Raw genomic sequence first — 13,229 nt, 5'->3', positions numbered from 1 at the left:
ATTGTTAACATAAGTCTAATGTGAACACAAGCTTTCATTTCTCTTGGGTGCATACCTAGGATTAGAATTTCTGTGTTGTTGGGTAGTTTAAAAAGAAATGGCCATACCTTTCCCCAATGTGGTTGCACTGTGTGTTGGATTTTCACTATATTTTTGGATGTGTAGAAAGGTGTAAACTTTTTTTTATGATCCATATTTGAAATACTAGAAGTTGTTTTCAGATAGAATTGACGTTGTTCATGGTTTTGCAGTTAGTGTTTTTGAGGGAAGCAAAGACCTGTCTGCCCAAAACAGTCCCCAAGGGGTTTGTGTACCTGAAATTTTAGCATCAGTTTCACTCTTTGAAAGATTAAAGCATTTACCCAAGTATGGTGATACGCTAGCTAGAAGAAACAGTACTGATTTGTTTATGCTACTAACTTTTGCCACCTATCTTCAGTAGGTAAAATAAAATTGATAACTGAACAGAAAAGATTATTTCTGTTTAATGGGAGCAGAGTGGGTAATAAAAAAAACATATATTGTCAGTCCCAGGTACAGCAATGTGAGAGAGAACCATCTAGACCCCCAAATGGCAGTCAAGAAACCCGAAAACTGGCTAGGAAGAATTCTACCTCACCGTTGTGCATAGGGGATAGCTATGTTTTTGCAGGGCGTTTTAGCATTTACAAATCCTATTTTAGCATTGTCTTTTTATTCTGTACCACCCAGCTACAGTTATTTCACACCCTAGTGATTTATCCATTGTGTTTTACCCTCTCCTGTTCTATTACATAAAACAGCTACTTGTATATGCCTATAAAATCATGATATTTATGTTTCCAATGCTCATGTTCAAAGATATTTATGTATGGTTCATCCAGTCTTTCCTATTCAACTTTTAAGGGCTGGGATATTTTGCCTCTACTGTAAATCCTTATAATGTTCTATACATTGTAAATGCAATAAAATGTTAAAATTATAGTTAATGGCAGCAGATTTTTATATGTATTTATTTGATAGTGTTATCACTTTGGATAATAAGTTTGTTTTCTGTTAATAAAGATTGTTCATAAAGTCTAGGGAGCATTAAGTCATACTGGTTTCTTTAACATAACCTAATGAATTCTGCATCTATCCACATTACTTTTTTATAAAACTAAATTTTTACCAACATTTTCTCAAATCTTTGATTAAAACTAAAATGTAACTCCTTTATTTTGAGATAATCTGGAGTCTTAGAAGACAGAGTTTAAATACCCTCTCTTCTATGCTCTTTTTGTTTCCAACAACCTCCATCAGGCTTGGCACAGAAATCCAGGGCTTTCACTAAGTCCTACATTGTCAGAAATTATTAGTTTCTCAATTAATGGGTAGTGGGTAAATTTTGTTTGTTCTTAAAAAAGTTCATTTTTAAGACCTAGAAAGTCAATGTGTATTTGGGGCTGGGAAAGTATATTAGAACAAAACTAGCTATGTTTAAAATAACAGAATTAGTCATATTATGCTGTAAATAATAGCAGCTCCAGAATGGCTACAATGAATTTAGAGTTTCCAGAATTTGGAAATTAGCAAGCCTTATACCTTTTAGGGGGTTTTTCCTTAAGGGCTCTAAGCATAATTTATCAGAGAAGAGAGAGTAGACAAGACTACAAGTTTGCGTTTTGAGGGCCCACATTCCAAATGTAAAATCTTTCATCTTGTAAAGACTCCCCATCTAGAAGGGGTCATACTTCAACTCGCTGTCATCTAGCACAGATTAAAACACAGCTCCCCAGTGGGAACTGCTTAACAACCAGGTAAGCCATGGAGTGAGTGGTAGTGAGGCAAGGGGCCCGTGGCAGGTGGTGTACATCCTGGCAGAGGAGAGCAGGAGGGAACAGAGAGGCACAGAAAGAGACTTCTACCTTGCAATTCTCCATGAGTTGGTCTGACTGTTTTCATCTACAAAATTTGCAAATCCAAAAGTAGTTAGGAGATGTAATTCTGAGGACTGGTTTTAAATAAAATACTATTTATATCCTGAATGTACATTCTGAACCAAAGAGCTCCCTTCTAGTTCCTTGATCTCTAGGTTTTTTTGTGTGTGGTTTTTTGTTTGTTTTTTTTTTAAAGAAATGAGTTTGATTCTATCATTGGGTTTTATTGAAATGTCCCTTTGCTTCCACCATGTTACCCAAGCCTAATCAGTCTGTGAATGCCAATGGTGAGGGAGTATCACATTGCAGTAGTAACTCAAATTTGTTTAACCATATTATTTGTTTATATGTTCTGCCACCTGTTTGACCTGGCCTGTTTGGCCGCACTTAGCCAAATCTATCTGTGATCTATGGTGATTGATGATATAGCCAAATTAACCTCCCATTCTGTCCATGTACCTACCAACTGTGGTGGGCAAATGTGATTCCAAAAGTAGGAAGAAGAATCTCTTAACTTGAACAACCAATGAGTCAAAGAAGTCAAAGGGGAAAAAAAAATACCATAAAACTAATGACAATGGAAACACAACATACCAAAATCTATAGGATGCTTCAAGAGCAGTTTTAAAAATATATATATTTTTATTGATTTCAGAGAGGGGAGAGGGATAGAGATAATGATGAGAAAGAATCATTGATTGGCTGCCTCCTGCAAGCCCCCTACTTGGGATTGAGCCCACAACCTGGCCATGAGCCCTGATGGAATCAAACTGACCTGGATTGCGCTCAACCACTGAACCACACCGGCTGAGCTGCAAAAGCAGTTTTAAGAGAGACATTTATAGTGATAAATTCCTACTGGTAGATTAAGAAAATGATCTCAAACTAATTTTATACCTCAAAGAACTAGAAAAAGGCAAACAAACTATGCCAAAGTTAAGAAAAGAAAGGAAATAGTGAAGATCAGAGCAGAAATAAATGAGAGACCAGAAAAACAATAGAAAAGGTAAATAGAACAGGGTTTTTCTCAAAAAGATAAAACAGACAAACCTTTAGCTTGATTAAGAAAAAAATACAGGCTTAAAATCAGAAATGAAAGAGGATACATTACAACCGCTACCACAGAAGTAGAAAGGATTATAAAGACCATTATGAACAATTACATGCCAACAAACTGGATAATCTAGACTCTTACCTAATAATAGACAAACATGTAAATTAACTGTCCCTCCACTATTCTCACCAGCCAATCAGGAGAGTATGCAAATTAACCCAACAAAGATGGCAGTTACTTTGCATACATAGGGGCGAAGCGGCAGAGCAAAGACGGAAGGCTCTGTCCGGAGCCACGAGGACTGAAGGCTCCATCCGGAGCCATGAGGACTGAAAACCGGCCGGAGCGAAGGCCTGGGTCCCGGGTGCTGGAGGAAAACCGGTGCCGGCAACCAGGGGAAGGGAAGACCTATTGCACGAATCTCTTTGTGCGATGGGCCTCTACTAAATAGATAAATGCCTAGAGACAACCTACCAAGACTGAATGTTGAAGAAATAGAAAATTCAAACAGTTCAATAACAAGGAGACTGAATCAGTAATCAAAAACCTCCCAACAAGGAAAAATACAGGACCAGATGTTGTCACTGGTAAATACTGCTAAACATTTAAGAAGAATTAATACCAATTCTTCTCAAACTCTTCCAAAAAATTAGAGGAGAGAGCATTTCCAAATTCATTTTACAAGGCTAGCATTACTTTGATAGCACAGCCAGATAAGAACACTGTAAGAAAAGAAACTTACAGACCAATATCCTTGATGAATATAGAGGCAAAAATTCTCAACAAAATGTTAGTAAACCAAATTCAATAACACATTAAAAGGTTCATACATCATAATCAAGCAGGATTTATCTCTCGGATGCAAGGATGGTTCAACACATGCAAATCAATAAATGGGATACACCATATACACCATATTAATAGAGTTATAGGTAAAATCATCATAATCTTAACAGAAAAGTTATTTGACAAAATACAACATCCGTTCATGATAAAAACAACAAATTTAGTATAGAAGGAACACACCTCAACACAATAAAGGCCATATATGATAAGCTCACAGCTAACATCATACTCAATGGTGAAAGATTTAAAGCTCTTCCTCTAAGTCTTAGATCAGGAACATGACAAGGATGTCTACCAGTACTCAAATCACTCTTACTCAACATCATACTGGAAGTCCTAACCAGAGCAATCACTTTCTTCATTCTTTCAAGATAAAGAAATAAAAGGTATCCAAATCAGAAAGAAAGAAGTAAAATTGTCTATCTTTGTAGATTATATGATCTTATATAGAGAAAATCCTAACAACCAAAAAACTGTTATAACTAATCAACAAATTTAGTAAAGTTGCAGGATATTAAATCAGCATGCAGAAATAAGTGTGTTTTTATACACCAACAAAATAACTGAAAAGTAAGTAAAACAATTTCACAATATCAACAATAATAAAACGGGAATAAATTTAACCAAGGAAGTGAAAGAGCAGTACACTTTAGACTATAAGACTTTGTTGAAAGACACTGAAGAAGACACAAACCAATGGAAAGATATCCTGAGTTCATAGAACAGAAGAAATAATATTGTTAACATGTTCATACAACCCTAACTCATCTATAGATTCAATGTAATCCCTATCAAAATCCCAATGGCATTTTTCACAAAAATACTTTAAAAATCCTAAAATTTGTATAACCCCCAAAGACCCCAAATAGCCAAAGCATTCCTGAGAAAGGACAAAGACTGAGGCATCATACTTCCTGATATAAAACTATAATACAAAGCTATAGTAAGCAGAACAGTATGGTACTGTCATAAAAATAGACACATAGAACAATGGAATGTAATTGAAATCCCAGAAATAAACAGCCAAATGTATGGTCAAGTAAAACATGGCAAGGAAGCTAAGAAGACTCATTGGGAAGAGGGTGGTCTCTTTAATAAATGGTGCTGGGAAAACTGGATAACCATAGGCAGAAAAATGAAACTGGATCCTTATCTTACACCACTCACAAAAAGTAACTCATCATGAACTAAAAACTTAAACAGAAGATCTGAAACTGTAAAACTAGAAGAAATTCAGAGGAAAAGCTCTTTGATGTTGGTTTTGGCAACTTTTTTTAATATGGCACCAAAAGCACAAGCAGTAAAAGCAAAAATCAAAAAGTAGGACTACATCAAACAAAATGCTTCTGTCTAGCAAAAGAAATAAATGAAAAGGCAATGAGAAAATATTTGCAACACATATCTGGTAAGCAATTAATATCTAAATATATAAAAACTCATACAACTCATTAAAAAATCCAATTAAAAAATAGGCAGAAGAACGAATGGATAGACATTTTTTCCAAAGACGTACAAATGGTTAACAGGTACATGAAAAGATGCTCAACATCACTAATCATCAGGGAAGTGCAAATCAAAACCACAATGAGATGTAACCTCATACCTTCCAGATTGGCTACCATCAGAAAGACAAAAGATAAATGTTGGCAAGGATGTAGAGAAAAGGGAATCCTTGTACACTGTGGCTGGGAATGTAAATTGATGTAGCCACTATGGAAAACAATATGGTGGTTCCTCAAAAAATTAAAAATAGAGCTACCAAATAATCCAGCCTTCACATTTTAGGTATATATCAAAAGGAAAAGAAAACAGATCTGCAAGACATATCTTCACTCCCATATTTATTGCTAAGTGAAATAAATCAGAGAAAGACAAATATCATATCTCTTATATGTGGGATCTGCAAAAAGCCAAACTTATAGAAACAGAGAATAGAATGGTGGTTACCAGGGGCTGGGAGATTGGGGCAATGGGGATATGTTGGTTGCTCAGAGCATACAAATTTCCTGTTAGAATATAAATTCTGGGGATCTGGGGATCTAATGCACAACATAGTAATTGAAAGGCTTAGAGTGGGCGGGGTCACGCACCTATGACATGAGGCCATAATGTATCAAAAGAACTTTTATTTCAGGCACCTGGGTGCAGGTGGACTGAGTCCAAAAAAAGAATCAGCGGTGACCGAAGGGAGAGGCAGGTTTTTATTCGCTTCTGCTGGCTCTAAGCAGTTCTGCTGATGTACAGAGCTTGACTGACGGATCCCATCTTTCCTTGGTTCCTCCCGGTGTCAGATGTCTAGTAGTTATCTAGGCTATGCCGAGCTCAAGGCTGCAAGCTTTCTGCAAGGTATCTGCTAAGCACAATAACTTTCCTCTGCCCCCGTTTTATTCTCTTTAACCCTTTCAGTAATAATAGTTAGCAATACAGTATTATATACTTGAAAGTTTCTAAAAGTAGATTTTAAATATTCTCACTGAAAAAAATAAATGGTCTTTGTGTGATGTAATAGAGGTGCCAGCTAATGCTACAGTGGTCATCATTTTACAATATCTGAGTGTATCAAATCAACACACACACCTTAAACTTACATAGCGGTATATGTCAATTATATCTCAACTAGTGGTGTGGTGCACGGATTCATGCACATTGAAAGGAAATTAATTAGAAGAAAGATTTGTGTGGAAATTACATTACTGCAAAAAATTACATGTCAAAATAGTATATACAATATAGTATTATAAGATTAAAACATGCGTGTGATTGGTGCCAGTGAGAGCTTCATATGTATCACGCATGCGCAAGTCAACATTTATTTTTAAATTGCCAGTGTGCGTCATATGCACTAGTTGGTTGGTCGGTCGGCAGTCAGTCGGACATACAGTGGGTCACTGAGCCTTTAATATATATAGATAAGGCTGACAAAAATTAGGAATACTAATATATTAAGTCTAAAGTTTTGCTACCTCAAAGTATCCTCAAACATCTCCATAGAAATTTAAATATTTTTCCAAAATACCTTCAAAAACCTATTTAATAGTACAACACAATTCAGTCCATGATATACTATTAGCAATTTAATGAAATGGAAAACACAGATTAAATATTCAACATACTGTGAGATTTCAAAATGAATGTTAAATATAGCTATTTCCTTTCCCCATAGAATTTTTTTTCTTAAATTTACCAGTGAGATACATGGATATTGAAAATCCAAGGAAATCACGAATCTTATTTTAATTATTTATACATAAACTAACCTTTGTAAAGGATGGGGAAATTATGAAAATAGAATTAGAAATCTGAGAAGTTAAAATTACATAAAATAGATTTTAAAGTTACTTGAATAGCAGATGCTTTCATTTCATGTTTAAAGTGTAGGAAAAACAAATATCAATTCATAATTCATACAAATGGCTATCCAAATCACTAAACAACCCTATAGGGAATGTTACTAGAAGGACTGATTTCCATTCTTTTATGTGATAAATCCTTAATAATGTGATTTTATTTTAATCAAAACAAGAAATAGGAAGAAGAGCAATGACAACCCAAAGCAGTTTTATTGTAATGTTGATTTATATCCATGTATAAAACTTCTGTATTATGATTGCTGACATTGATTTGGGAAATTCTTTAGGAGGGTTCTTCCCATTTCCAGGACATTTTAGCTTGGTATATTTCCTATGTTATAAATTTTCTTGTCAGAGTACTTCACATGTATTTTTTTCTCGGTTTTCTAGTGGGGAAAACTGAGAACAACAATGAGTTTTGTACTTCTGCTGTGGCCTCATTAAGGGTGCTTGGTGTAGTGTTCTGATTCAGCGAGCCTGGTCCAGGAAGTGCTCAACCCTGTGGACTAGCTGCGTGACAGGTGTGTCCAGACATCTGTATAAATTTGGATCTCACATTAGGCTAGAAGAACTTACTCCCTGTGGCATTGGAGCAAGAGACCAAGAGGGAAGTGGCTGAGTTCTTGACTCACTTGCTTCATGAACTTGAATAAGCCACTTAATTTCTGTTGTCTCAGTTCTCCAACTCAGATGACAGAAATAATAGTCCTCCCCTGACTACAGTACAAAGCTGCCGAGAGCCCAACCAGATTAAGTGGTTACACGTTTTATAAATCTGAAGGGATTTGGTGAGGATGGTGCTGATAAAATCAGGGCCTGTGCTCAGAGGGAGTTCAGCAAACATTTGGAGTGAGTCTATCAGCTCACTGGGATAGCCATAGCTTAGGGCAGGGACATGCCAGAGTGGAATCTAAACAAAATAAATTGACTGCTTTTGAAGCCCTTCCTTTATGAGGGTGGGTTTGTGATAGGAAACCAGTTTGCTTATGGTGGTGTGAGCTGTGTAGGGTGTGGCACAAATGACCTGCTACTTTTGTTTCCATTTTTTATTTCCAGGTTTCTGTGAGTTTCTCTCATCTTGTTTCCTGTTTTTCCTGAAAGCCCTAGTATATGAATATCTTTTTTCCTGCAGGTGTTAGTAACTTCTTTTATCCTTCCGGACATTCCCAGCAATCATTGTCTTTCATGTGGGTTCTATGACTTGGGTGAGTGATATATTAACAAAGGGACTTCTGTGTGGGCACTAGTATGAGGCATTCTTACTTGAAATGATGACATGGATTTAAAAATCTAGACAGTAAATTTTTAGAAGCTGATAAGTTTTAAAAACTATAATCTACAGTTGAATTCTGTTAAAACATAACTTTGTTGTTAAACTGATGCCAATAAACTGTCAGTAAATAATGAAACATCACCCTCAAACAACTGAGAAAGTGCATGATAGCACTACTTAAAAGAGCCTTATTATATATAACATGAATCTGCATGCATATGTATGTTATTATACAAATATATACATACTAGAGGCCCGATGCACGAAATTCGTGCAAGGAGCTCGGCCCTCACAGCCTCGGCCCTCACAGCCCTGGCTTTGTCTGGAAGGTCATCTGGAAAGTTGTTCAGCTGTCCAGTCTAATTATCATATTACGCTTTTGTTATTATAGATATATTAATTTCTTTATGTCTTTGTGTTTCTTAATAGAACCTCATTAAAAAAACACACCTTTATTTAACTTAGAATTCATGTTTAGGGTATCCAATTTTTATGTCCTTGAGTTTTATACTATTTTTTCTTCCTTGACAAAAATTGTAGCTGCTTGGAGAAGTGACAGCTCACCCTCAGTGTCACTGTTGGCTTCCCAGGCCGCTGGAACTACTGCTGCTCCAGAGGCCTCCCTGGGGACTACTCTGGGATGGAAATTCTCAGCCTCAACTGGAGTGGAGCAACACTAAGGAAAAAGAAAGAAAATGTAATTTTCCAAAGTCAACTTCTCATAGAATGGCCCTGTCTTCTTAAGGGTAACTCTCAGGACACTTCATACTGTTGAGAGGAGTTATACCAGCAAAGAGCCCTGCTATGTTGGAGCCTAAGCTCAACACAGGTACGAAGTCTTGAGAATTAAAATTTTAAAAATAACCTTTGTACATGAAAGCTTTTCAGCGATTTTTTAAAAAATATATTCCAGCTCCAAGTATTGTATATACTTCTCCCATTCAGAAAGAACTTTTCCCAAATCAGTAATTGCCATGTTTGCTATTTATTTTAACTAAAGTCTACACATATATTTTACGTTTTCCAGATCATACATTGCTCTAAATAGAGAACCTTCAAGAAAATATGTTGGTAATAATTGAACAAATATTGATGTAATTTCACACATCATTTTTGGTAAACCACTGCTTAAAATTATAATAAATCCAGCCATCTTTGATCTTTGACCAAGCTAAGTATTCTTTGAACTTGCCCAAGTTTTGTTTTTGTTTTCTTTACCACTTATAGAAGGGAAGTTTGCTGGGTATATAAATTGTTTTTTAATTATTCTCCCACATTTTATGGAGAAGCTAAGGATTTATGTCATTAAACATGTTTATAAGGAAATCTATGAGATGAAAACTGTTACAAGAAGTCATGGTATTTTGGATATGTTATTCTTCTTAAGTAAAGTCTAAGTGTCCATAAAGAAACATTCCAACAAAGCATTGTGTTGGCATTTGTGGTTTGGGTGCGATGGCATTCATCCTACCTCCTGCTTTCATTCTTGACTCCTACAGTCTCTTCTCCACAAAGAGTTTCTTTAGTAACGGTAAGTCAAATGATGTCATTCCTTGTATGATGACTATGATGCAATGATGACCTATCTAACTCAGAATGAAATCCAGAATCCTTACTTTGGCTTAAGAACAGGGTTACCACCTAATTTATCATTCAAATTGGACTATTTTGCCAGTGAAAGAGGCCTTAAGAGTAATTACACCAGGACAACAGGTGTAAACCATGGTTATCCCAAGCAATTCAGGACGTTGAGGCACTTAGAAGGCCCTAGCCAGGATTGCCTCAGACTCATGTTCTATCAGTGTCCTCTCTTCTCTCAGTCCTCACTTAGCTCCAGCCTCATTGACCTCCTGAATACTTTTCAAATATAACAGCATGCCCCAGCCACTCGGAATGTTCTTCCCTGAGATATCTGTGTGTCTTGCTCTTTTCAACTTAATCCTGGTCTTTACTCAAATCTCATCTATTCTGAAGACCTTTCCTGACTCCTTCCTAAAATAGTATCCTTCTTCCCTTGTTTACTTACTCTCTTGCCCTGCATTATTTTTCTTCATAACACTTATTGCATCCTGACATAGTTATATATATATACAATTTTTGTTTTCTAATTGGTTATGTTTCTGCTATGATAAAACAAGCCCCATCAGTGGATAAACTTTGTTTTGTTTATTGATGTGTGCCTGGCATCTAGAACAGTGTCCAACACTTAGTAGGTATTTAATCATACTTGATGAATGAACAAACGAATACCTGCAATGGAAATAAGTTGTTGGCTAGAATGGGCTGTCTTAAGAGGAAAGAGCAGCTTCAGTTTACTGACAGATAGCAACTGAGAATGCTTGTATTCGACAAGGGTAATGACCCTCACAGGCAAATGAATGTCTTTACTAAGATCAGAGAGGTGCCAGGAGGAATGTTACAAGATATAAAGAATGAGTTAGGGAACATTTTGGCTAAAGCGAATGGTAAAGATGATACTCTAGAAGAAAATGATGACTCCCAGAGATGTTTTTACCATCTGATTATAGTGAGATTATTTCCTCTCTGGTAATGCATATTTTATGTCTTTCTAATATATTTAATCCATTTAAGTAGCCTACCATGCTTTAGGTCAACTTAATTTTAAAATTGTATTTCAAATTTTTGATAGTATTAGTTTTAGAAAATCCCTTAATAGATTTGTTATCTTATAATTAATAATATTTAACTATCAGAACATCACTTATATGCCAGGCATTATTTTAAGTGTTTTACAAATACTATCTTACTTAATCCTCCCAGCAACGCTATGTGATGTTGGTATTCCCATTATCCACAATTTGCAATAAAGACACTGAGGCACAAAGAGGTTAAGTCAGTCTAACTTCAGAGCCCCATTGCCTTTGCCATATTGTGTAATTTATTTGTGGTTATTGTTTTATAATCATCCTTAGTTTATTATGCCTGTTAGTCTCTGTATTCCAATAGACACCCTGAAAGCACTCCCTGATTTCTCTGGCAAATTCTGAATGTAACCTTTTGTGATTCCATCTAGTTAAACCACTACGAGTTTTTTTTTCCCTTAGCTGTTATTACAGTGGATTTTTATCTTGGTTATTTATTTCATTGTTTATGGTGTGTCTTTTCTCACTGGAATGGCACCTTTCAACGGTAGGGACCTGTTGTCCTCACTGCTGTACTCATGTGTAAGTGCCCAGGATGTAGCAAATGTTCAATAACTATTAGTTGCATAAATAAATACTGAATGGATGAGTTGTACTAAAACTGTATTTTTTCTGTATGACTAATATGATTCAATCAGCCAACCAGTATTTATAAGCACAAATTCTGTGCCTAGTACCATAGTCCAAATACAGCCCTTGCTAAATGCAGGGTCCTCCTCTAAGCACTTTATGTGAAGGAAGAAACTCTTTTAATCTCTATAATAACCCTGTGAGGTGGTCTGAAAGGATTAAAAAGCACACATATATACATACATGTACATATACATATATATGTACATACATACAATGGAATGTAATTCAGCCTTGAAAAGGAAAGAAATTTGGACATATGTTACAACATGGATGAACCATGAGGACATTATAGTGAGTGAAATAAGCCAGTTGCAAAAAAGATAAATACTGAGTGATTCCACTTATATGAAATACATAGAGTAGTCAAAATCATAGGGACAGAAAGTCAAATGGTGGTTGACAGGAATTTGGGAGAGGAAGCAATGGAGAATTATTGCTTTGTAGTATAAAGTTTCAGTTTTACAAGATTAAGATTTATGGAGATGGATGTTGGTGATGATTGCACAACGTTATGAATGTTTTTAACATCACTGAGCCATACACTTAAAAATAGTTAAGATGGTAAATTTTGTGTTTTGTGTATTTTGCCACAATAAAAAAATGAGGGAAAAAAGTGCTATTTGCAACTCAACAGAATCCATTTATAGCTTTTTGATTCCCCATGGAGGATATTTCACTAACATTCAGTTGGTATAAAAGCAGGCATTTCCCAGAGGGATAATCAGAGGAGGCATAATATCCTCTGCAAACTTCAAAGGATATGAGAATGCCTATAAGGTTTTCTGTTTTGTTTTGTTTTCTGGAGCTTTTTTTTTTTTTTTAATGATGATGGGGGAGGAGGCAGAATATAAACAAACCAACTTAAAAAGCTTTAAAGAAACATCTATTTATTGTGTACTGATTTCTCTAGTATAATATATTTTATACTAACTATTCTCCAAATTGGTTACCAGAGTTAATAATGTAATTTATAGTTAAGTATTATGCCAGATGAAGAACATAGGCCCAAGTTCTACGTGAGTTAGATGTGGCTGGAGAGGTTTGATCAACAGAACTCCAGGAAGTGGGGTGGCGGGGTGACTAAACTGCTGAAGAGGATAAAAATAAAAAGCAAGGGAAGGGGAGAAAAAAAGTGATTCAAGCCCTGGCCTGTGTGGCTCAAATGGTTGGAGTGTTGTTCTGTACACCCAAAGTTTACAGATTCAATTCCCCTTCATGGTCCAGGCTGATGTTTCTCTCTCTCTTCCCCGCTCTCTAAAAATCAGTGAACATGTCCTAGGGTGAGGATTTAAAAAAACACACCTGCAAGTCCACACATTCCTCACTGCCCTCCACGCCTTTTACACAATCATCCACCTTAAGTGGGGCTTTGTGGACATAACCACTCTTTTCCTAGCCATGCTCTTTGCAGCTCTCTACCAACGTTCCCTTTGCCTCCTGAGTGCCTTTATGCAACTTACGATACATACTGAGTTTCTAACAATAGGATTAACTGTGGGTGAAAGAACACTG

Source organism: Myotis brandtii, unplaced genomic scaffold (genome assembly GCF_000412655.1).
Source record: "Myotis brandtii unplaced genomic scaffold, ASM41265v1 scaffold112, whole genome shotgun sequence".
In the NCBI taxonomy this organism is placed as follows: Eukaryota; Metazoa; Chordata; class Mammalia; order Chiroptera; family Vespertilionidae; genus Myotis; species Myotis brandtii.
This window is presented reverse-complemented; position numbering follows the sequence as displayed.